The sequence below is a fragment of the Chelonia mydas genome, chromosome 5, assembly GCF_015237465.2.
Source record: "Chelonia mydas isolate rCheMyd1 chromosome 5, rCheMyd1.pri.v2, whole genome shotgun sequence".
Taxonomy (NCBI): domain Eukaryota; kingdom Metazoa; phylum Chordata; order Testudines; family Cheloniidae; genus Chelonia; species Chelonia mydas.
The window spans coordinates 79,726,243-79,752,808 of NC_051245.2; the positions used below are offsets into that span (position 1 = coordinate 79,726,243).

The 26,566-nt window shown below is 42.6% G+C and overlaps 1 long non-coding RNA gene across 2 annotated transcripts; it reads left to right on the forward strand.

The window, feature by feature from the left end:
* The first annotated feature begins 4,019 nt into the window (after nucleotides 1-4,019).
* On the forward strand, nucleotides 4,020-9,344 carry LOC122466044. 2 transcript variants are annotated; one of them, XR_006291253.1, is made up of 4 exons: nucleotides 4,020-4,152; nucleotides 6,457-6,654; nucleotides 6,960-7,369; nucleotides 8,809-9,344. It is a non-coding gene; the product is annotated as an uncharacterized LOC122466044 (long non-coding RNA). The 2 variants fall into 2 exon arrangements; XR_006291252.1 differs by lacking the exon at nucleotides 8,809-9,344 and having other exon boundaries at nucleotides 6,960-7,505.
* Nucleotides 9,345-26,566: the final 17,222 nt, after the last annotated feature.

A 26,566-nucleotide genomic window follows, 5' to 3' on the forward strand; every position in this document is an offset into this window, starting at 1 on the left:
ATGAGAAACGTCTTAGGGCTCAATCCTGCAAAGTGCTGAGCAGCACTATGACCTGGTTCAGGAAATCACTTGCTTTACTTCAAGCATGTTCATAATCCCTCAGATGACAATGGGATACTCGGAATACTTAAAATTATTCACATGATTAAGTGCTTTGCTGAACTGGGGCCTAGAGCTGAAAACTGCATCTCATCACATTGGGTATGTTAAGAAGCTAAAAGCCATTCTGCTGCTTCCCCAACTTCTTTAATACAAATTTTCAGATTTGTAATGTCTGTTACTGTAGTATCTAAGTCTCATAAATTGCAGAGTTGGTCATGAATTATCACTTCTGTTTTCATCTGTTCTCTAAAATAATGTGATAGGACCAATGATCAAAGTTTCAGAATGTTTCTCTTTGGCTGTTCACAGGCAGAAGATGAAAGAAATCTCCAAGTGCACATTACTGCAGGAAATAGCCTAAGATGTCTGGAAAGAATTTCTGATGAGGTTTGGCCAACTTAAAAATTTGAATTCCATGGCTCCACAAAAGGAAATATTATTTTGGTCAACTACACAAATAAAACAGGTGCAGGGGCTTGTCTTAGCATCTTCTCAAAGGCAAAAAGACACATTCCCTCTAGACTGCCAAACTTTCTCCTTTCCCAAAGGCACAAATAGTAAAGAAAAGAGGGGGTTACATGCAGGTCACACTTATTATGGCTATAGCATAGCTATGACAAAGTTTGATTTACGAAAAAAACTTCCCACAACCATTCCAAGGCAAATTCTCATCTTATTCACACCATGTAATCCCATTGAAGTCAACAGGATTTCACTGATGTCACTGAGAGATGAATTTGGCCTAAAATATGCAAAAATATCCTTGTTCTGTAGAAGTGCCTATGCACAAGATCCACTCAAGGTGATTTTCACATGGAGTACATGCTACTTTATTTGATAAAAGCCTGATACCCAGTGTAAGATTAAATAATGAGGCAGAGCAGACTTTTGGTTGGTGCACAGGTTTGGAAATCTGGAGATATAGGTCTAGAGCTACCTTATACACTGATTTGTTGTTTGACTTTTGATAAAATCACTTAATTATTTTGTGCCTTATTTCCCCCTGCTCCAAAGAAAATAACAACCACCACCAGATCCAGAAGGTCCTCAAACTCTTTGAGAAAAAAGAGAAAAATGTAAATCTCAAAATATTTTCCACATAAAATCTCATATACTAAGGTACTGGTTGTCTTTTTCAAAGCAGTGCAGGGGATATAACCACACATCTTCCATTAACAATAATGCATTGAAAAATCTCAACCACTATTCTTATCGGCATAAAGACCGATGTGAAACACAAAACTAAAGTGTAATCAAATACTTCAAAAAATGTGATAGTAAAGAATCAGCTCCATTGATACCAGAACTAGATTAATGATTTCCAGGATGATGTGCTCTGTTTTTAATTTGGGATGCCATAAAAGCCTTCCCACCATCAGAATAATAGAATATATAATAGTTTGGCTCTTTAAGCAATTTTAACTTTGTGGGACCAAGGATGAAGACAGGAAAGCCTAAACCAAACAACTATGCCCAACTGACTTGCACTACTTTTGGGATATATGGAAATGTAATTTGAAATTATTGTGAGAATCTTAAATATTCAAGATTTGTGTTCCAGTAATGAATAGCACACCATTTAGAAATGGACAGCAAGTCTGTGTTTTCTTTTTGAAGCAGAATCAATATTCTTCCTCTAATCATAGCTTTAACAAATATTGTAAGTAAGAATACTCACAAACTCTGGATTTCTTTTCTTTGTTGTCTAGCTTTATCTTGAATGTTGTTTGCCAAGAAATGAAGACTTTCTTCCTTATCTGACAGCAGTGAGGCTTTCCCTCACTAATATAATGTTAGTACACTGGGGGCCTGGTCAAATAACAATCTCAATAGGAGACTTTCCATTAACTCAAATGGGGTTTGGATGAGGCCTTTTGTTAAATTCCCTGAAGTTGAACAGGTTTTTCTTGAAGTGATTTTTTAAAAATTAGTTTTTGCATTCTTCTGAATTGCTGAAATGTGATGTCTGGAAACAGGAACCTGCGAAGGATGAACTTGGATGGTGTTTAAAAGTGCACAGAGGTGAGGAACAATAATTGTTTCTATCTCTGAATGTATTCATTTCTATATTGCCTTATGAAAAGAAAACAGTTCTTATACTATTTTGTGAGCAGATTTTGAGCATCTTTCTTCACACTTTGTAACACCTCATGTACAAATGCCTAGAGCTGTGTGAATAACTGCTATTTCAGGTCAGTGACAAAAGCCTTATTGCTCCAGGTTTTTAGGAAAGAGGGAAGTAATGCTATGCTCCCCCCTTCCATTCACTTGTTTCTCCTCATCTGAAAATAACTATAAAACAGACTAATAGGATGGGAAGAGTGGGTCTGGTATTTCTAAGGTGCTTTAATATAATACTTTATGCTTTAATCTCTTTACTATAAAGGCAGTCTTTTTTGTTCCCTGGCTGTACAGGTGAAGCTGGCCGTCTGGTTGGCCAAGTGACAGTCCCATTTGCTGGTAATGCTGGAAATAAAGAAGCCTCAGTAAAGAAACTGCTAAGAAAGGAGATGTGAACTTCGATTCAGGGGATCTCATGGTGATAGAGCAGGATGACTTTATCTACTTCAGTGACAGGATGGGAGACATTTCCAGGTGTAGTACTGAGATTATAATGAGCTCAGTGAATTACTACTGGATGCAATTTCACATACAGCATGTGGTTACTGGGTTTCATAACACACTTTAGAACTTGCTGAATACCAGTTTTACTTTGTCCGAAGCATTTAGGGCCTGATCCAAAGCCCACTGAAGTCAACAAGAGTCTTTCTGTGGGCTTGGAATCCCATAATGGCTGTCTGTGCTATATAGTTTAAAGGGTGGAAATAAAAAAATATTGTAGCACAAGCAAGAAGGTAACAAGCTGTGATTTCTGTTGAATGGTTTGTTTTATTATTACTTCCTCCTTCCAAACCAACCACATCCAGTTTGTCTGTTTTGTCTACCGTTTCTTCTGGTCTCTCATCTAGGTTATTAGCTCTCAGGGGCAGGAACTGTCTTCTTCATTATAAATTACACCAAGCACAATCAGGCCCCACTCCTTGATACTGTAACACAAGTATACCCACACTATGTCATCAGTGGGAGTGACCATGGGATTTTTATTGTGATTTTTGAGAGAGTGCCATTAGTATGATCAATGTTTTACAAAAGAGAGACGAAAACTGTACCTGGACCCAGCAGATTAGAATTGAGGTTAGAGAGAATTTTTCAGGAACATAACATGTAGTGACCAGAAGATGTTTATATTTCCATGCAATGTGGTTTGGTTTTTTAGGCTGGGATATGACTGTCTTATTACAGTGGTTTGGGTTTAGTGCTCAATCATGAGGTCATGGTTAGCTCTAGGTTTCCCCCTATATTAAGTAATATTTGGGCATTCCCCTCCCACATCTGCCTCAGAAGGACTTCATCCACCTCTCCCCATCTTCTCCTCAGGCAGCATTCAACCTGTTTTTGAGCCACTCTGACCCTACCCCAAGGTTATATCATGTGAATTTCAAATAGACCCAGTTAACCAATGTATATGTGTGATTTTTCAGAGGTAGAAGAGAGTTAAAGAGGACCAGGAGAGGCCAGAACCTGATCATCTGTTGCATTGGCCCTGAGTCTTTTGAGGTGCAGTAAAATAGCAGCCTTAGGACAAAATTACAATCCCTAAACTTTTGAAGTGCAAGGGTTGCTCCCTGCCAGTGCTTCCTAAAGCACAAGTTCCCCCAAAGGGGCAAAAAGGCATGGATTAGGATGGGCATGGAAAGGAGTATGTATGACAGGTCACTATTAGTAGTACCCTGATCACTGATGTCACTGCAACATGAAGAAGCTATAAGCTTAGCTATGATGAGCAATTAGACACTTTCTGTTGGGGGATTATGAGCACCTGGGTGGTAATCACTGTGTTAATAATGTAAGGGGGGATATAAATGGAAGGAACAGGAAGCAAGAGGAAGCTCAGAAGGAGAGATTAGGCTGAGGACTGAAGGGTAACTGCCTTTTGCTGTATGCTGTTGTACCTTTTAAGGAAGGACTAAATACGCATGTGGTGAAAAGGTAACAACCTGGTGTGTATTTGTAACTGTGAGACCACATACACTGGCCAGGCAGTGCAACACACTGAGTAGTGACAGGCAGAGCCATCCCTAGAGTATGGCAAATTGGGGCATCCGCCTTGGGCCCTGTGCTTTGGGTGGCCCTGTGGGAGGGCAAGCATGGTGAGGTGACGACTGGGGGAGGCGGGCAGGAGAAGAGGAGCCCCCGCCAAGAACTGCCCCCTCCCCCCAGCAGGCCCTGCCGATCAACGCCTCCCTCTCAGTGCTTACTGCAGATCAGATGTTTCACCCACAGCATCAGGAGGCACTGGGGAGGGGAGAGGAGCGTGGGCGCAGCATGTTTGTGGGAGGGGGTGGAACTGGACAGGGAAGAGATTGAGTGGGAAGAGGTGGGGCCTTGGGGGAAGGGGTGTAGTAGGGGCAGGGTCTGGGCAGAGCCAGGGGGTACTTGGAAACTCAGCATCTATGTCCCAGGGCCTGCACCCTTTCCCTGCCGAGATGGCCCCGGTGACAGGGGCCCTGTGCCAGGAAGTACGCTACAGCCCATCAAGGGATGTAAGAGTCAGAATTCTGTCCCATGTGGCATTGAGCTCTGGAAGGCTTTCTACGGTTCTGCACTGCCCCCAACAGGAATTGGGTTTTAAAGGCAGAAATGATCCCCAAATTAAGATAAGAGCAGGATGAGACTACAACACAGGGAGGGACTAGAGAAGGGAAAGATGAGGGAGAAGATAAGCTGATCAGTTGTAGGGGGAGGGGTAACTATTACAAGGGAAGGAAAAAAGTTAGTGAAGGACTTAAGAATTGAGGAAAGCTTTTTCACTCAGTGAAGGGAAGCATACCAGGTAAATCATCTTTTAAAAGCTGTTAGAGTAGCCTTGTGCTTAGAGTGATCAGATAGCAAGTGTGAAAAATCAGGATGGGGGTGGAGAGGATAAGAGGTGCCTATGTAAGACAGCCCCTCAATAGTGGGACTTTTCCTATAAAATCAGGGCAGCTGGTCACCCTACTTGTGCTACTTTGTAACATGAGTAGATGTGCTGGTCCAGAGAATCCTTTAGAACAGCAGTGCCCTCTACCGGGAGAAGTCTTTTGAACAGATATTTGTTTGAGGAAAAAGATGAGGTGCTCACATACTGAAGTATAAAAACCTAGATAAGACTAGATGAATAGTGTCTGTCTGCCATAGTAAAGTGAACTGATCTCATTTTTAAAAGTTTTGGAAGTTAACATTTTCAAGGAAGGCAATTTAGTGCCTGAGCATGAATTGAGTTTAATCTATATTTATTAAAGGGAATTCAGACTAGAGGGATAGTGAGAAGGTTCATAACCACTAAATATTTTAGAAATAAGGGTATTTCTTTAATTTTCTATCTTAAGTACCTCCGGCTTTTGAACAATGTTGAAGCTAGACCACAAGTTACTTTGGGTAATCAGTTAGAATCAACCCCAGCTTGGTAGTGATTGAAAGTTGTTGTCTGGCAGCTTGTCAGTTGCCTGTGTGAAGTGATGTGGTTTGTCTCTGTGGTTCCTATAATATAAACTGTCAGTGGAGTGAACTAACTGGCAAACTTATTAGCAGTCTCAGCAAAGAGGTCAAAGACTTAATGGGCATGGAGAAATAGGGGAGGGGAAGGAAAGGAGAGGGAGTTAATCATTACGGATTAAAAGAGTTCAAGTTTTTCCTGAAAGTCTGTCTGAGAATGAAGACTAACGGAAAGCCTTGACTAAATTTTAAAAAGCCACAAATCAAAAGCTTTCAAACTTTTCCCTTAGCGTAGACCACATCTTAGATTATTCCACCTCTCCCCTTCATTTGCTACTGTATACAGTCCTTCTCCATGAATTTGTGATTACAACTGCCTTGCAGAATCTACCACAATTGTTTACATAGAAAAGTAACATTAGGAAAGTGTTTACTGTATTTGTAATGTCTTTAACAAAACTTAGCAGATAGAAATAGGACTGCCAGTGCCATACACTCAGTCAGCTCTCTGCAGACTACCAGCAAGTACTCTATAACCCACAGTTTGAACTTCTACATTGGAAACATATCAGCTTGTCTGGATTTTTAAATAGAGATGAAAGAAAGTTTACTTCTAAATATCTAATTCTTATACTCATTGCATTATTATTGTAATCATGCACACCAAGCAGGTAATCAGCTCTCCCCTTCAAACTGAAGCCATTTTATAACAGACATTTATTTTATTCAGTAATTACTTTTATTTACTTATCTGTAATCTGAGTTGAATAATGCGCCATATCTGAATTATGGTTTTTTTTTTTTTTTTTTTTTTTTTAGGAAGGCACGTGAAGTACTACAACTTTCAAGCACCGGAAAGGACATCTAGTGAATGAAGGATTCAATCCAGAAGTTAGATTTTTTTTTTAATTTCTTGGATGGGATATATTGCTTTGAGAAAAGATCTGCAAAAAGGTGGCTTCTGGTCAAATATGGCTGTAAGTGGTACATCCATGACATTCTGAATGTTGCAGAAAGGTACTGTATACTCTCACATTCTTTACATAAAAAGAATATAAATTGTTTTTGAAGAGTCTCAAATCAAAGCCAGTATGGGCATAAAAACTAAATTACCCTCTTGCTGGCAGAGTTGGTCCCTGAAGAATAAGAATGAAAAATGGTTTGTGTGGAAGCTGCACTACTGCTATACATTGTTACTTTTAACTGTCCATACATGTTTTATATGGCATGAGAACTTTTCACCCATTTGAATACCTATTTTTGTATTACTAGTAATAGTGGATTTGGCCTTACTGAGCTGTCTTTTATTTCCTCCTCAACAGGGCAGCTTCATGTTGCTTCCAGAATTCAAGAGGGATAATTTCATATTGCCAGTGTTAAAACTCTACACAGCTAACATCAGAAAAGTATAAAAAGAATGGTCTAAACATACTGAACTGGTGTTAAATAATGCAATTCTGGCAGAAGCCAGATATTCTGCAAATGTAACTGGTATTTTATGTGATGAACAAGTTACTGTGTTTTCTATTAGAAACATTCTTTAAATGAAAAGAATCTTCATATTGTATATCTGAGAGCAACAAAAGTATGACTGGAAGACCTTGGTCATGGAACAGAAGACAGATAATTAGAAAAGATGAACGAGAATGTGTTTCTTTAGGAATTGTCCTTATAAACATCAAATGAGTGATGTAAAGTCTGATGTATTTCTCTGGCTGCTTGAGCTTTTGAGGTTAGCTGACCCAGTTTAGTTGCCTGAGATTTTTCTTTAAAGGGGCACTGACATCTTAAAAGAATCTTGTCTGAATCTTTTTTTAAACCTACTGTTATGACTAACACAATTATAACTGATTAAAGATTAAAGTCTTTTCCAGTTGGTTAACTTTGTACAGTCAAAGTACCATAAAATGTACAAAGGCATGGCTTCCTCCAATTAGTCAGTTTTCCCTGTTGCTTGTCTCAGAGCAACAAGTTAGAGTGAAACCATGTACAGAAAACAAAAACCCCCCAACAAAATTTACAAAAAGTGCATTTTCTTTTTCATGACTAGATTTTAGGTTCACCCGTGGCTGGCAAGATGCTTGGGAGTTAATGGAACTGGGAAGAGGTGCTATCCTAGCCCTCTACCTGCTCCCCAGGCCCATGATGGGAGTCAGTCCTTCACTCCTCTTGGCGTGTGTAGGAGCTCCTTGTTCTGCTCAACTTGGCTTCTCCTCTGTACTCAGTCTTAGAAGACTTGTCACCTCTGACTCAGCGGGTACCCCTTACCTTAAGAGGCAACTACTAAGCTTCCACAAGCCTTTAGCTTGTTGGAGGCACACAACCGGCTGTGGGTCTTGAGCTTTGCATTAGCGTGCCCAACCCTGAGTTGGTCACTGCATGTTCCTCTGAGATTGTCCCACAGATTTAGAAGTCTGAGTCCTAAGTCAGCCAACACAATCTCAAAAGCTCCACAGTGTTCTGGAGTAGACCTGTTGGGGACTAAAGACTATTAGGGACCACCCTTGAATCCCTACAATCCTGATGAGTCTTATGGGAGGAGGAGGTGGCTCTCAGCACTCAAAAGTGGAGGGAAGAGGTGTGTGGAGGTAATGCCCAGTAAAACTAAGGATGGGGCAATGAGCTTAAGGCTTGTAGGGGATTCTCACTTTCCATATACTTTATGGTGTCTTTGAAAAGTGGAGGAATGGTCCATTAATCTTCCTAACTCTCTTCCTTGCGTACCCTATTCCTGAGTCCTATAAAATTTGCAGCAGCAGGGCTATCTTTCTACAAATCTCAGGGGTAGACAGTATTCTTTTATAAAATGCATGAGTTTCCAGGTCATGACATGGGGTTAGCAGAGCACTGAACTGGTTACACTATGTAAAATATTTGGCACGTTCCTGTAGTAAGTATCAAAACCCTAAATAATATACACAGTGTTCACAAGTTTTATATACATGCCACACAAGTATAAGTCAGCACCACTAGGCACAGAAATCAGTATTGACTAGATAGTTTGGGAGCTCCCCAAAGGCAAATGGTGAAAGCCTATACCAAAATCTGGTAAATTTGCGTAATCTTCATTAAGTAAATTATGAGGGTGGGGGTTGTACAGAGGTTATCAGCAATGCTTGTCTGTCTTCCTTCCCTCATTGGTTTTCTTTTCACCTTCTCTGCCTCTGTTAGACAAAGAAAAAAAATAATCAAGACAATTCAATCCTGCATCAACCCAGCCCTGGACAGAAGCCAGCTGGAATGGCTGTGCAAGACCATACTCCATCTACAAAAGCTATTCATTTATTCACTGTTCTGTTTATCATCCAGAAACAAATAGGTGTAAACTCACATATGTTTATTTTAATAAGTCACTGTGAACACTATTACAAGACAGAATGAATGTTACAAGACTAGAAAAGAATGTTTGAAAATAAGTTAAATTGTTTCATTACAATCAACTTTCAGGAGGAACAGTAAGATTTGGTACATTTCTAGTGTTGCCACCATGGTTTTCCAGTTTCATGCAGATATATTTCAAGGCCTATGGACAAAAAACTCCACACTTATAAGTTAGGCTACTGTAGTGTAACTTTTTATATTTTGTAAGTGTGGCAAAAGCTTCTGATGAAGTGTTTGCAGGTACCATTTCAAATGTTATTGTACTAGATGCTTTTTATGCAGAATATTACATATTAAAACATGCAGAAGGCAATTAGCGAAATCAATAGGAGGACATCTTTTCTTATTTTACATAACTTTTAAACAATGGCGGTTTAAAATGTAAGTTACCCAAGGTTTAAACCAATTTACCATACAAAGAGTAAGCTTCCAATTTATGCTTTGGGGTGTTTGATCATTTCAGACATAGTGCATGATCCTGCAACCACAAATGGGTATAGTGCTCAATGTCAGACATAGTCTTATTAAAGATTAAGAGATATGGTGTGACAACAAGAAGAGTCAATGCCAAAGTCAAGGGGAACAGAGACGGTAATAAGCTCTATGCCTATTAACACCTATTATCAAGTCCCTATTTTGGATCATCAAAAGCAGAATTTAGATGGTAAGCTTTGAGGTATCTTTTTGTTCTTTTGTACAGTGCCTAATGCAGTAGAGTCCTGACTCATGCTAAGGCGCCTAGGCACTACAGTAATACAAAGAAATACTTATTACTACAGTAGAACCTCAGAATTACAAACACCAAAGTTACAAACTGACTGGTCAACCACACACCTCATTTGGAACCAGCAGTATGCAATCAGGCAACAGAGACCCAAAAAAGCCAATACTGTACAGTACAGTGTTAAATGTAAACTACTAAAAAACTAAAGGGAAAGTTTTAAAAAAATTGACAAAGTAAGGAAACTGTTTCTGTGCTTATTGCATTTAAGATGGTTAAAAGCAGCAGTGTGGGGTTTTGTTTTTTTTTGGCATAGTAAAGTTTCAAAGCTGCATGAAGTCAATGTTCAGTTGTAAACTTTTTAAAAAAAAAACACCATAATGTTTTGTTCAGAGTTATGAACATTCCAGAGTAAAACCACCTCCATTCCCGGGATGTTCGTAACTCTGAGGTTCTACTGTACTATTAATTATTAACTTGTTGGAAAGTATTCACTGAATGAGAATTCAGAAAAAGAGTGACTAGGATATATAAGAGCTGCTTTGAAAAAATTTTTAAATGTGCACACAAAATAAATTAGGTTAAGAAATTGTCCTTTAACAATGCTATCAATAATTTAGATCACCTCAGTTAACATAAGGTGACTTAATGCAGAACGTTACTGTTGTTCCCTTAACTAGCCAGTAAGCTTTAATACATGGAGTTTCACAAATGACATTCATATTTTAACTATTTATGTATTTATTTCTATTTAAAATATATTTTAAAGGCTGAAGCACTAGGAGCATCACTCAGTATCATAATAAAAGTTAACTTATCAGATAAGTACCAGCAGCAAAGTATATCCCATCCAAAACTATTTCCTGAGGTCTCCCTAAAGGCCCTAAAAAGACAGAGCTCTTGCAGCATGCAAAAATCTAAGCTACTCCAGACCCAAGGGAAATGCAAATTCCAGAGCACACGAGCCTCTTCACTTTCAGAGGGCAACCAAGTATATTAATAGTTTGAGGTGAAAACTACATGAATACTTTTTAAATGAAAAGAAATTACTTCCTTTCAATTATCCACAGTCTCTAACATTTACTTACAAAAACCTTAATTTGTTTCAAGTTTTTGGGCCTATCTTGGGCTCTAATCCCAACATTTTCCAAAGGCAGGTGCCTAAATTTGGACACCTAAAACATGTGGAGGCACATTTTCAGAAAGGCTGAATACTTATACGTCCATTTAGCTTCCATAGGGATTTGAATGCCTAATTTTAGGCATACACATTTGAAAATGTTAAATTAAGTGCTTTTAAAAATCATAATGCACACAACCCATAAAATACAATGGAAAAAAGCAAATGTTTGCCAGTAACTATCAAAATTATATTTATGCACAAAAACTATGTGTAATGACAGTTAAGATGGCACCCTCTCTACCCTGATACTAAGGTAATCAGAGAAGTATAAATGCTTAACATAAGAATATCCATACTGGGTCAGACCAATGGTCCATCTAGCCCAATAGCCTGTCTGACAGCGGCCGGTGCCAGATTGCCCTGTTCTGTTCATTCAAGGGAATTTCCTGAGATACAGCATGAATCTCTACATATTTTTTATTTGTGACTCAAAATGTGATTTTTTTTTTTTAAATTTACATGCAAGTAAAAGATGCAGCCTCCTTTAGAAAGAGATGTATTTTCACCTCGTGGACTTAGTTTTCTTTAACTCCACTTATGAAATCAAACTGGCTAAACAGTTTCATAAACTTGTTTATCTGCTCTTGATTAATCAACATAATGCTGAATGGTCATCCATAACTTTACATAAGCTGTGTCCTACATAAATAAGTCTGGGGATTTTCATAAACTCCAGCTTTCTTTTCATGCTCTGTGAAAAGGTAAGACATCCCCCCCCCCCCCCCCAAACAAACCTCTGCCATAATGCGAAATGATGTTTTAATGCTTTTGGATGTTTCTGCAACAGCTGATAGAAGTAAAGCTTCACCCCTCTAAGTAAGAAGGCAATAAATGTGGTGAGTTTCCCTGGGACTGAATACTTTAGTTTTTGTAAATTAGGTATGTTCTGTTTAACAGCATCCTCCTCCCCAACCCCCATGCTAGATTTACTGTTTGAGCATCTTAACCATTATCTTTTGGCCAAGACTGAGAAGAATGGTTTAAAACAAGAAAATTCTTGGCATATTGACTCTTCCCCAACAGTCCTTGAAACTTCCACCTCTAATACCAGCTAAAACTCAGTCTTCAGACCAATGGAAATAATTGGGCTACAAGTTCACCCTAATTATGAACTCCACTGTTAAAAGTGAGTGAAAGTTCATAAAATATCACAATAACCTATAACAAATGTTGATGGGAAAACATACAAAAGGGAGAGAGGCCTGGATTGGTACAGACAAAGAAGCCTACTTATTTCAGGTTTCAGAGTAAAAGCCGTGTTAGTCTGTATTCGTAAAAAGAAAAGGAGTACTTGTGGCACCTTAGAGACTAACCAGTTTATTTGAGCATGAGCTTTCGTGAGCTACAGCTCACTTCATCGGATGCATAGCATATCATGGAAACTGCAGAAGACATTATATACACACAGAGATCATGAAACAAAACTTCCTCCCACCCCACTCTCCTGCTGGTAACAGCTTATCTAAAGTGATCATCAAGTAGGGCCATTTTCAGCACAAATCCAGGTTTTCTCACCCTTCCTCCCCCCCCCTTCCCCCCCCCCCCCACACATACAAATTCACTCTCCTGCTGGTAATAGCCCATCCCTCTTTGAAACCTCTCTTTATAATGCGCATGATAATCAAGGTGGGTCATTTCCAGCACTAATCCAGGTTTTCTCACCCCCCCCCCCCCCAAACACATCCCTCCAAAAACCACACACACAAACTCACTCTCCTGCTGGCAATAGCTCATCTTACAATGTGCCTACTTATATAACTTAAGGATTGTGCTAAAATCATCTCTGGTGAACAAGATAAATGAGGGACCAGAAATCAATGGACCAAAATTGGTGTGTCAAAAATTAGTCCTAACTGGTGAACAAAATAATGAGGGGATGGGCTATTCAGCCCATCACTCCCCTTGGCTTAGCTTGCCAGGACTGTATATTTTGCAACATTGCTGTGAGCCTATGACCAGAAAGGCAGATAATAATAGTGTCCAAAACAGCCCAGTGCTGGTACAAGTTTGCCAGGTCTTTGATTGGCTGATGAAACATAGGCATGGCACATGTTCTTTTTAGCAGTGAGGCTGCAAGTCAACAAAGACAGAAGCTGCTTTTCACTCCCCCTTTTGTGTCTATTTGTCTTTTAGGAAACAGAATCAGACTTTAATAGCAGCAGCAATTACAACAGCTCCAGCTCAGTTCAACTAACAACTTCCTTTTCCCCAAAAGGACAGTTACTACCAACTTTTATACCATCTGAACGACTGTCAAAGGGGGTTCCTGCTAAAAGATCTCCAGCTAAAGGGGAAAGGGAACAAGGGATGTTGTTAAAATGAAAGCCTTATTTAATATTTCACATTTCAAATGCTTTACCTCTTTTTCCTTCTTTTCTCTGTCTTTAATAAAAAGTTAAAAGGATTTGTAACGATGAGTTTGCCATGGTACTAAACAGGGTGATGTCTCTGTGTACCAAACCCTAACCTAAACCTTGTTTAACATTATTGAATGTTGGACAGCGACAGGGTCATGTTAACGTCTTTGACTCTCTGGGCCCATTTATTCCATCTAAATTAATAGAACAGCTTCTCCGCCCATTGCCCCAATATCCTATTTTCCAAAGTAGGATTAAAGAAACTTTTTTCAGAGATATTCAGCCAGGCATTTTGCCCCTCTTTAAATGAAATGCACATTATCAGAAGCAAAATAAAAAGTCACATATGGAACTATTTAAAAGAGGAGCCATTATTTGCCTGATGGCAAACTTGAGTTATTGGCATACTCTAAACCACTTCAAATAATTTGCATCCATAAATTGGAAGCATGCAAGGTTTTATTTCCTTTCAGTAGATCTTGTCTATGAAAAGACTGCTCTCATATCTTTGCTTTAGGGTATGTTAAAAGGGAATGGCAAAGAAGAACTTGATTGAAAGAGACTAAGCATGTTGTGAAATTTCTGCTAAGACGTGCCCTATCATGCTTATTGAGAATCATTGTAAAAAAGTTAGATGAAAACAATCATTTACCTTTCAGTAATAAAAGGTGCTGTACTACGTATGCATGCAAAAGTTTTATCTGGTCTGTGAAGCACAGGCAGATTCATACTAGATGCCACTCACACTTTAATAATTTTATAATTATAGTTTATAGCATGCTAATGCTCTGCATAGATAGCTATTGAGTAAAATTTCCCAAAGTGCCTTAACTTATTTAGGTGCTTTTCAAATATTTACCCATTGTCTCAGGCAAATTTTCCCTTTAGAAATCTTGAAGCCATACAGAAATGAAGTGATAACGTACAAAGTGTGTACAATTGGGCGTTGGTACATGCTTAAAAGGATGGTCTTGATCCACAAAAATTGGATCCAGATTTTGAAAGTCCAAGAGTGCAAACCCAGGGATTTGGTTCATCCTATTCTAGAGACAGATACTAGCTGTGAAATTTGGATCCAGCTCCTGGTTTCATTTCTGATCCCTCCAAAGTTTGGGGCATTCACAGCTGACGTGTTGGCCTGGGCTTATTTCTAACACTCAGTCATATTAAATGAGACCAAATGCAGGGTACTGTTATAATACAAGCCCAAATACTGTGTAATCTAACTGTTATTATATAATGCATCTTTTTTAAATTTAAATTTTGAAAAAAAGTGTGTTTTGCTGCACTTTTTAAAGAGAGAGTTCAGAGTAGAAGGTGAATGAGAAACCAAAATTCCCTTTTACAACAATTTATAGGAATTTTCTTTAAAGTACTTAGGGATATTATATGATGTAACCTGAAAGCCAATGCTGGATCCTATAGCAATTGTTATGTTAGGTCTCTATTTACTTCTGTCTTCACTGGCCCTTGTGATCATCCTATCCAGCATGTCACTTTCCAATAAGGTGCTGGTCATCAGTGACCATTTAAAAAGAAATATATTTTTGAGATGTGATCTAAGAGAACGAATTATTCCTCTCCTGCCTGTTTATAAATCCTGCTTAAACCCACTACTCTGCCTGGAGGTGGATACAGCCGGTCAGAGTCACTATTAGCGAGACTGGGACTAGCTGGACAAGGAGATTGGGGGCACATCTACACTACAGCAACACTGCTATAGCTCTGTAGTATAGACACTACAGTGATTAAGGGGTTTTTCTATCACTGTAGTAACTCTAACTCTCAAAGAGGCAGTAGTTAGGTTGATAAAAGATTTATCCCATCGACATAGCTGTGTCCAGAGTGGGGATTAGGTTGACCTAACTACCTCACAGAGAGTGTGACTTTTTCCACAGATGTGAGCAATGTAGCTAGAGGGAATGGGACAGAAGAAATCAAGCTTGAGGAGAACAGGCAGACTCCTCTCAAGAGCCTAGAATGGAACACAAGATTTATGGATCTAAGTTTCTCTGCTATCAGCAAGTATCTGTGAAACCCACTGCCAAAACACGTGGATCACCTTCCCCTTATTGCTGGTCAACATACAGGGTGAAAATCTACTCTATCAGTTACTTAGTGAGCTCAAGTGCCAGAGGTGTGTGCAGTGGATATAAAGGTTCCAACCTCCTGATGACCCATGGGGGTTCAATATAATGCAACATGACGGAATTTGGGGGTTTTGTTTTCAGTTTGCTTTTTTAAAAACCTAGGAAGTTACACTATATTAGTTAAAAGCTATATTAAAAGAACATTAAGGTTGCAAAGTCAAGCACTCAAAAGTTAGGAAATGCTAGAATTAAGGTTGCCTGTGCAACTTTTATTCAGGCCTCTAATGTATACGCATGCATTATGATAACAGACTTTATTTCCATTAGCACATACTATTTATTCTAGAAGATTCCTGCCTCATTCAGTGCACGGGCCTATTTGGTCTCCATATACCAGACAAATCCCCCAGAAGGGCACTGTCTACAAAAGCAAAAGGGCCACCCCTTCTACAGAGGGGGAGGGCCAGAAAAGAACATTGAAATCAACTGATTCTGGGGGACAACAAATTAAAAAAAATAGGAAGGGAGTGCACATCAAGGATTCAAAGACAGGGTTTCAGAAGGGGATGCAGAGCAGAGAACCCCAGACAACGCCCATTACTCCTCAAAGGACTCCAAGGAGCCAAATGATGCTGCCCAGAGGAGCTCTGTCTAGAGATGTGATGAAGGAATGGAAACAGGCTTCACAGTTACAGAGCACCTCCATCACTGAGCTTCCTCCTCCTGGTCTGGTGGATAACCATGTTGGGCAGTGCCAGGAAGAGATCTTGCAATTTCGTGGGGCAATGGATGGAGTGTGTGAGACTAAGCAAGTGAGGTGGTAGTGCAACCAGAACCTGAGTAAGAGGCTGCAGCCTGGCACGCTCTGCATAGATATGCTCCAGGGTCTCCGTCATGCCACAGAAGTGACAGGTTTTGGGGGACTCAACAAATCATACTAGCCACACATGCAGCAAGGAGCCAACTAATATCCCCAGTGTTCGATGGAACCAGAGTGGGTTAGAGGTTGATCCACCAAGGCCCCCACCCTCCACGGGTGGCAGCAGGTCCTCCACTTAATATTGAGACAGGACATGAGGGCAGGGGAATGGATAGTACAGAGCAGGAGCATGTAGAGATGTTCTCTGGGTGCAGTTCAGCATTGGACGGGCTGGATGGCATTCAGCAGTCTTGGGTTGTTTATGGGACGGGCCTGTGGGCTCATGGGGCAGGGGCCCAATGACAAGCACAAGAGGGCCTGGTGTGCGGGCTGGGCAGAGAGCACTCTTCTGCATGAAATGGTCAAGGAAAGCAAAAGAAACAGGGGGCAAGATTACCCTCACCTCCAGAAGCACACAACAGAAGACATACACGGTGGGCAGCCCCATGCACTGGGTGAGCACTGCGGGATCCACCCAGTCACTTGGATTATAGTCCAGGTGGTATCAGAGTCTGATCATACCAGACAGGACCATCCTCCAATGCACCAAAGGGGACTCCACCAGTGACACATGAAGATGGCATTTGTGTAGCAGGGGTTCAAAGGGGAGATCTTCTTCCTCTGTGGGTGATACAAATTTGGTCACTGAGACTAGCTTCCAGGTCCTCAGGAGGTCCTGGTAAAAGACTGGCAGCTGAGAGAGGTCTCTGTGAAGACTTCTCAGGTGGAGATAAAATAGCTGCTAGCTGTCTCAGAGAGAGGGGAGGAAGGTGTTCACCATCCCACTCCCTGCTGGGCTACCTGCACTGTAAAGGGGTCTCTACAGGGTCTGAAGCGGAAGGTGTGGACCCCTGGCTGCAGATGCAGACCAGGCCCTGTCCACCTTCCCACAATGGGAGGCTCGGGACACCCACAGAGACTGAGTGCAGCCCCAGTTAGGAAAACCTCGGAGTTCTTTAACTAGAGGTTGGCAAGGGGTGCAACTCAGGGTGTTAAACTGGTGCCAAGCCATAGACATAACCAGATGATTGAGCATCAATGCCCTCCCTCACAGGGGAAGGCACCAGAGCAGCCCCATCCATCTCTGCAAGCAGTCAGCTACTCTGGCCTCTAAATCACTCCAATTCTCCAGCAGGAAGGGAATCTGCGGCAGAAATGTATATGCACAGGTTGAACAGTGGACGTGCACCCTGCCACATGGCATGGAGGATAGGTGGGCGGGAACCCCCATCACCCATCCCTGACCATCATGCAAGAGCTCTTGATCCAGTTGACCACAAGTGGAGGAGGCTGCTTAATAGATGGCTTGGCAAGCCTCCATCTGTGTCTGTCTTGCCTTGGACCATGAGGAGCATGTCATAAGCATTACTGGCACAGGCAGGTCTAGGCCTGCCCATATCTAAAGGCCCACCCCACAGCTAAGGGGAAGGATCCACTAAGCCCAGGCTACAATGGAGTTCTTGGGACAACAAATGGGGGGACAACAAACAAACAAAATACCCTAGGAATGGGAGTGAGGTCAAAGATGAGGGATTGGAGCAGGGGGGAGTGCGGGTAGGGGGGGAAGAAGAGAGAGAGAGGAGAGAAAGAGAGAAAGACATCTAGCAGAGAACCCCACACAACACCCACTGCTCCTCAGAAGGTGTCTAAGGAGTCAGTGGACACCACTCAGAGGAACCCTGCCCAAAGATGTAATAAAATGTGGGACCAGAAATAGGTCCCAGAGTCTCAGAGCATGTCCCTGTCTAGCTTCCTCTTTCAAGTATGACAGATGGCCCTCTTGGTCAATGTTAGGAAGAGGTTGACAAGGAGGTCCTGTGACTGTGGGGCTGCGGATGGGGAGCGTATAGATCAAGAGGTGCAGGGAGAAGTACAGTCAGAACCTCAGTAAGAGGTACATGCCTATGCATACTAACCAACAAAGGAGCTGTCAGCTGATATCCCTGGTGGGCTATGGAACCAGAGTGGAGTATAGAGTGGCCCACCAGGGTTCCTCACCCTCCTCAGGTGGCAACAGGTCCTGCCATTTGGTGTTGGGGTGGGACACAAAGATGAGTAAATAGATGGTGTGAAGCACAAGTGCATTCAGATGTTTCCTGAGAGCAGTTCAAAGGTGGGCTTGCTGGATGTTGTTCAGCTGACTTAGGTTGCATGTTAGGGATGGCTGGGGAGGCTTGCTGGGCAGGGGACCGGTGGTGAGTTCTGGAGAGCCAGGGGTGAGCGACAGGTGGAGATCACCCTCCCACTAGGCCCACTCAAGGAAATCAAGAGAAGCAGGAGGCAGAACTGCCCTCACCTCCTGGAGCACACAATGGGAAATGCATGGGTTGGACAAACCCATGCACTGGCCAATCTCCACAGGGTCCACCCAGTCCCTGCTGTCATAAGCCAGGAGGTTTCCCAGTCTGATCGTACCAGCCAAGACCAACCTCTTGTGCATCAAAGGGGACTCCACCACTTGCACACTAAGTTGTGGATTATGTAACGGGGGTTCTGCTAGCATGTTCTCCCCCTTGGTGTCTATTATGGACTGGTCACTGAGACTAGCTTCCAGGTCCTGAGGAGGTTCTGATAAAAGAACAGCAGCTCAGAGAGGTCTTGGGGGAGGCCTGTTGGGTGGAGATAAAAGCTGCTGGTCATTTCAGAGCCCTTGGTGGTGGCACAGGAAGGCGTGCCCCAGCATGCTCCATGCTGGATTACCTGTAGTTTAGGAGAGCCTCTGTAGGCCCTGGAGGTGGAAGGCATGGACCAGGCTGTGGATACAGAACAGACTATGTCTTCCCCCACCTAGGAGGGGGCTCAGGAAACCTACAACCCTGGGTCTTCTTCTAAAACATTGCCTGAACTTTGCAGTTTGACACAAAGATCCAGTTTTAGTGGAGAGATGCTACCACCTTTCAAAGTGGTGAAATAGTAAGAAAAAAAACACACCACCAGCATTTTTATATTTTCATATAACAACCGTGGCAGGGAGAATAAGATCTACAAGGTGAGCAAAGTTCTTGTTTCTAGAGTTCAGTCCAGCAATCCAGAACTGAAAATGCAATCTCATACAATAGGGATAAAGTAACACAGACCGTGCAAGTTATAGCCAGCCAAACTAAAGACTGAGTATAAGGATCAAATATATGGACTTTAAAATGAGATCAGACTCCAGATTTCTGGGCAAGGTGAAGCCCAGATCCCATATAAAATATCCTAGAGAAGAGAGAGATTAATACCAGACAGACATAAGTATGTTTTGGAAAGTTCTCATTTTCAAATGCTGGTAATCATTTATTGACTATTAAGTCTTATCCCATTCTTAAATTGTTTTATACTGTATATTCTACAGTGGTCTCCACTGAAGAGTCAACATTTACTACATTTTCAGAGAATCCATAGTTAGAGCCCAATCCTGGAAGTTCTCTAATTGATGTCAATGAGAGGTTCAATTGCTCAGCAGAACAAGGATTAATAAGAGCATCTTGAAGGATCAGGGTCTTATTTTTCTATAATCAAAATAGCACATAACTACTGTATCTCAAATACAACAGTGTAGTAGTATTTGTGTGGTAAATTTATTTTAATGGAAACTTCTGTATACCCAAACCACATTTTAAAGAACATATTAAAGGAACTGTTATTTAAATTACAAGCCGTTACATGCTGAATAACAGACTAGTAACTGAAGATATGGCCACAGCAGACCACTGTGGAATAAACTTGGGGGATGGTGGAAAGGGAAGAGTTTACAGAGAGGCTGAGTGCCTTTCTTTATCTCCTTACAGAAAATATGACCTTTTGCAGGATGAGGCCCTAGATGATTAAGTAACGGAATTGCAAGCCCTACCTTTTGAGCTAATTAGAATCACCATTAATTGTTAGTGGTAGTAATAGTCAGCCAACCAGGCACCATACCTCTATAAATGATATTTATGGTTATTGAGGTGGAGTTTCTTATCTCACTTTTCCTTAGCTTCTTTGCAGATTATCTTGGTTTACAGATGGCCTGAGACAGAAGAAACATGAAGGAAGATAGCTAGAGCACTTATGGCAAAGATCCCAGACTGATCAACAGTGGGAAGGGGTTATCCACCTTGATGTCAGTAGAGTTGCAATCATCTGCTGACCTGTCAGAACTACGGATAATTTGTTGAATTCCCATTGCCTCCACTCTGATATAGTGTCAAGTATTCCAGGGTGTTAGAGGTCAGCGTATTTTGCAGATAAATTTGTGCAGATTAACATGGAGCTCTTGGCTTCAGTGGACACAGCACTAGGTATGGAAATAAAAAAACATAGGTCAGCTCATCTTGACTTTTGCTCATGAATAGTGAGGTTCTCTGGAAGTGTGGGGGGGGGGGGGGAGGGGGAGACTTTGAACCCCTGCCTACAAGCTGAGGAAACTGGGGGCGGCTGGGTGCTTAACACTTCTGAAAAAAAATCAGGCTCTTTATTTAAGTACCTAAATATGGACTTAGAAACATAACGAGGCACCCTTTAAAAAAAAAATCTTGGCTACTGTACTTAGGTGTTTCCTTAAAAATTACACATCTTGGCATAAGTTACAGTATGCAACAAGATAACTTACATAGAGATATAATTAAATTTATTATAGTAAGCCCAACTGAAATTCTTTGGCAAGAAACTCATCTGTGAAATTGGCGGTCACAGCTTGTAATATAATTCTGATTCTTCATAAATGTCTGTACTTGCCTTAGTATTACCAACTATTACCTACATTTCTTTGGTCCCTTTATGACCAAGCTAGAGCTTGAAGATATTTAAATAAGATTTCCGTCTTCCAATTCCCAAGTCTACCAGTTGACCAGACAGACATCACAGGCTGATGATCATATAGAAAAAGACAGCAAAACTAACCAAAAAATAGTTTGCATGTAAATGTTCATGAAATGCAATTAGCAACACTTTGAACTTATGTTTTCTGTGTGTAGGACATTGGAGACATCAACTAAACATACCACTTAATCCCACAATAAATTAGAAGCATCAAGGTGATATTTCTATTTAACTACATGAAGTTTATCAATAAAGGTGGCTGCATGTGATGTATCAATACATACTTGTGATTGGGTATCTACCCTACACTGGCATGAAAAGGATTAGCTGGAGCTAGAAAGCATGATTAAGGTTCCTGGCCACACCTGGAAGGTGGGTCAACACCAGTTACTGATGAATCCCATCTTGAGGAGGAACCAGGGTTAGCCCTGAATCATAGAATATCAGGGTTGGAAGGGACCTCAGGAGGTCATCTAGTCCAACTCCCTGCTCAAAGCAGGACCGATCCCCAATTAAATCATCCCAGCCAGGGCTTTGTCAAGCCTGACCTTAAAAACTTCTAAGGAAGGAGATTCCACCACCTCCCTAGGTAACGCATTCCAATGTTTCACCACCCTCCTAGTGAAAAAGTTTTTCCTAATATCCAACCTAAACCTCCCCCACTGCAACTTGAGACCATTACTCCTTGTTCTGTCATCTGCTACCACTGAAAACAGTCTAGATCCATCCTCTTTGGAACCCCCTTTCAGGTAGTTGAAAGCAGCTATCAAATCCCCCCTCATTCTTCTCTTCCGTAGACTAAACATCTCCAGTTCCCTCAGCCTCTCCTCATAACTCATGTGTTCTAGTCCCCTAATCATTTTTGTTGCCCTCCGCTGGACTCTTTCCAATTTTTCCACATCCTTCTTGTAGTGTGGGGCCCAAAACTGGACACAGTACTCCGGATGAGGCCTCACCAGTGTCGAATAGAGGGGAACGATCACGTCCCTCGATCTGCTGGCAATGCCCCTACTTATACATCCCAAAATGCCATTGGCCTTCTTGGCAATAAGGGCAAACTGTTGACTCATATCCAGCTTCTTGTCCACTGTAACCCCTAGGCCTGTAGTTCCCAGGATCCTCCTTCTTCCCTTTTTTAAAGATGGGCACTACATTAACCTTTTTCCAGTCGTCCGGGACTTCCCCGGATCGCCATGAGTTTTCAAAGATAATGGCCAATGGCTCTGCAATCACATCCGCCAACTCCTTTAGCACTCTCGGATGCAGTGCATCCGGCCCCATGGACTTGTGCTCGTCCAACTTTTCTAAATAGTCCCGGACCACTTCTTTCTCCACAAAGGGCTGGTCACCTCCTCTCCATGCTGTGCTGCCCAGTGCAGTAGTCTGGGAGCTGACCTTGTTCGTGAAGACAGAGGCAAAAAAAGCATTGAGTACATTAGCTTTTTCCACATCCTCTGTCACTAGGTTGCCTCCCTCATTCAGTAAGGGGCCCACACTTTCCTTGACTTTCTTCTTGTTGCTAACATACCTGAAGAAACCCTTCTTGTTACTCTTAACATCTCTTGCTAGCTGCAACTCCAAGTGTGATTTGGCCTTCCTGATTTCACTCCTGCATGCCCGAGCAATATTTTTATACTCATCCCTGGTCATTTGTCCAATCTTCCACTTCTTGGAAGCTTCTTTTTTGTATTTAAGATAAGCAAGGATTTCACTGTTAAGCCAAGCTGGTCGCCTGCCATATTTACTATTCTTTCTACACATCAGGATGGTTTGTCCCTGTAACCTCAATAAGGATTCTTTAAAATACAGCCAGCTCTCCTGGACTCCTTTCCCCCTCATGTTATTCTCCCAGGGGATTGTGCCCATCAGTTTTCTGAGGGAGTCAAAGTCCGCTGTTCTGAAGTCCAGGGTCCGTATTCTGCTGCTTTTCTTTCTTCCTTGTGTCAGGATCCTGAACTCGACCATCTCATGGTCACTGACTGCCAGGTTCCCATCCATTTTTACTTCCCCTACTAATTCTTCCCAGTTTGTGAGCAGCAGGTCAAGAAGAGCTCTGCCCCTAGTTGGTTCCTCCAGCACTTGCACCAGGAAATTGTCCCCTACATTTTCCAAAAACTTCCTGGATTTTCTGTGCACCGCTGTATCGCTCTCTCAGCAGATATCAGGGTGATTGAAGTCTCCCATGAGAACCAGGGCGTGCGATCTAGTAACTTCTGCGAGTTGCTGGAAGAAAGCCTCGTCCACCTCATCCCCCTGGTCTGGTGGTCTATAGTAGACTCCCACCATGACATCACCCTTGTTGCTCACACTTCTAAACTTAATCCAGAGACTCTCAGGTTTTTCTGCAGTTTCATACTTGAGCTCTGAGCCATCATACTGATCTCTTACATACAGTACAACTCCGCCACCTTTTCTGCCCTGCCTGTCCTTCCTGAACAGCTTATATCCATCCATAATAGTACTCCAGTCATGTGAGTTATCCCACCAAGTCTCTGTTATTCCAATTGCATGAAAATTCCTTGACCTTGCCAGGACTTCCAGTTCTCCCTGCTTGTTTCCCAGGCTTCGTGCATTTGTGTATAGGCACTTGAGATAACCCGCTGATTGCCCCTGGTCTACACTAGGAGTTTAGGTCGAATTTAGCAGCGTTAAATAGATGTAAACCTTCACCCGTCCACACGATGAAGCCCTTTTTTTCTACTTAAAGGGCTCTTAAAATCGATTTCCTTACTCCACCCCTGACAACTGGATTAGCGCTTAAATCGGCCTTGCCGGGTCGAATTTGGGGTACTGTGGACGCAATTAGATGGTATTGGCCTCCGGGAGCTATCCCAGAGCGCTCTATTGTGTCCACTCTGGGCAGCACTCTCAACTCAGATGCACTGGCCAGGTAGACAGGAAAAGGCCCGCAAACTTTCGAATTTCAATTTCCTGTTTGCATGGTCACCTGCAGCTTGCCACGCTGGCCAGAGCTCATCAGCAGAGGTGACCATGATGGAGTCCCAGAATTGCAAAAGAGCTCCAGCATGGACCGAACGGGAGGTACGGGATCTGATCGCTGTATGGGGAGAGGAATCCGTGCTATCAGAACTCCGTTCCAGTTTTCAAAATGCCAAAACATTTGTCAAAATCTCCCAGGGTATGAAGGACAGAGGCCATAACAGGGACCTGAAGCAATGCCGCGTGAAACTTAAGGAGCTGAGGCAAGCCTACCAGAAAACCAGAGAGGCAAACGGCCACTCCGGGTCAGAGCCCCAAACATGCGGCTTCTATGATGAGCTGCATGCCATTTTAGGGGGTTCAGCCACAACTACCCCAAACATGTTGTTTGACTCCTTCAATGGAGATGGAGGCAACACAGAAGCAGGTTTTGGGGACGAGAAAGATGATGATGATGAAGTTGTAGATAGCTCACAGCAAGCAAGCGGAGAAACCAGTTTTCCTGACAGCCAGGAACTGTTTCTCACCCTGGACCTGGAGTCAGTACCCCCCGAACCCACCCAAGGCTGCCTCCTAGACCCGCCAGGCAGAGAAGGGACCTCTGGTGAGCATACCTTTTAAAATACTATACATGGTTTAAAAGCAAGCATGTTTAATGAGTAATTTGCCCTGGCATTTGCGGCTCTCCTGGATGTACTCCCAAAGCCTTTGCAAAAGGTTTCTGGGGAGGGCAGCCTTATTCCATCCACCATGGTAGGACACTTTACCACACCAGGCCAGTAGCACGTACTCGGGAATCATTGTAGAACAAAGCATTGCAGCGTATGTTTGCTGGCATTCAAACAACATCCGTTCTTTATCTCTCTGTGTTATCCTCAGGAGAGTGATATCATTCATGGTCACCTGGTTGAAATAGGGTGCTTTTCTTAAGGGGACATTCAGAGGTGCCCGTTCCTGCTGGGCTGTTTGCCTATGGCTGAACAGAAATGTTCCCCACTGTTAGCCACGGGGAGGGGTGAGGGGCTAGCCACGTGGTGGGGGGAGGCAAAATGCAACCTTGGAACGAAAGCACATGTGCTGCGTATGTAACGTTAACAGCAAGGTTTACCGTGAAAAAGTGTAGCCATTGTTCTAGAAAATGTGTCTTTTTAAATACCACTGTCTCTTTTTTTTTTCCTCCACCAGCTGCATGTGTTTCAAGGATCACAGGATCTTCTCCTTCCCAGAGGCTAGTGAAGATTAGAAGGCGAAAAAAAATGCACTCATGATGAAATGTTCTCTGAGCTCATGCTGTCCTCCCACACTGACAGAGCACAGACGAATGCATGGAGGCAGACAATGTCAGAGTGCAGGAAAGCACAAAATGACAGGGAGGAGAGGTGGCGGGCTGAAGAGAGGGCTGAAGCTGAAAGGTAGCGGCAGCGTGATGAGAGGAGGCAGGATTCAATGCTGAGGCTGCTGGAGGATCAAACCAATATGCTCCAGCGTATGATTGAGCTGCAGGAAAGGCAGCAGGAGCACAGATCGCCACTACAGTCCCTGTGCAACCAACCGGCCTCCTCCCCAAGTTCCATAGCCTCCTCACGCAGACGCCCAAGAACGCGGTGGGGGGGCCTCTGGCCACCCGGCCACTCCACCCCAGAGGATTGCCCAAGCAACAGAAGGCTGGCATTCAATAAGTTTAAAAGTTTAAAACTTTTAAAGTGCTGTGTGGCCTTGTCCTTCCCTCCTCCCCCACCCCTCCTGGTGCTTCTCTCTGCCACCACCCCTCCTGGGCTACCTTGGTAGTTATCCCCCTATTTATGTGATGAATGAATAAAGAATGCATGAATGTGAAGCAACAATGACTTTATTGCCTCTGCAAGCAGTGATTGAAGGGAGGAGGGGAGGGTGGTTAGCTTACAGGGAAGTAGAGTGAACCAAGGGGTGGGGGGTTTCATCAAGGAGAAACAAACAGAACTTTCACACCGTAGCCTGTCCAGTCATGAAACTGGTTTTCAAAGCTTCTCTGATGCGCACCGCGCCCTCCTGTGCTCTTCTAACTGCCCTGGTGTCTGGCTGTGCAAAACCAGCAGCCAGGCGATTTGCGTCAACCTCCCACCTTGCCATAAACATCTCCCCCTTACTCTCACAGATATTGTGGAGTGCACAGCAAGCAGTAATAACAGTGGGAATATTGGTTTTGCTGAGGTCTAACCGAGTCAGTAAACTGCGCCAGCGCGCTTTTAAATGTCCAAATGCACATTCTACTACCATTCTGCACTTGCTCAGCCTGTAGTTGAACAGCTCCTGACTCCTGTCCACGCTGCCTGTGTATGGCTTCATGAACCATGGCATTAAGGGGTAGGCTGGGTCCCCAAGGATAACTATAGGCATTTCAACATCCCCAATGGTTATTTTCTGGTCTGGGAACAAAGTCCCTTCTTGCAACTGTTGAAACAGACCAGAGTTCCTGAAGATGCGAGCGTCATGTACCTTTCCCGGCCATCCCACGTTGATGTTGATGAGACGTCCCTTGTGATCCACCAGTGCTTGCAGCACTATTGAAAAGTACCC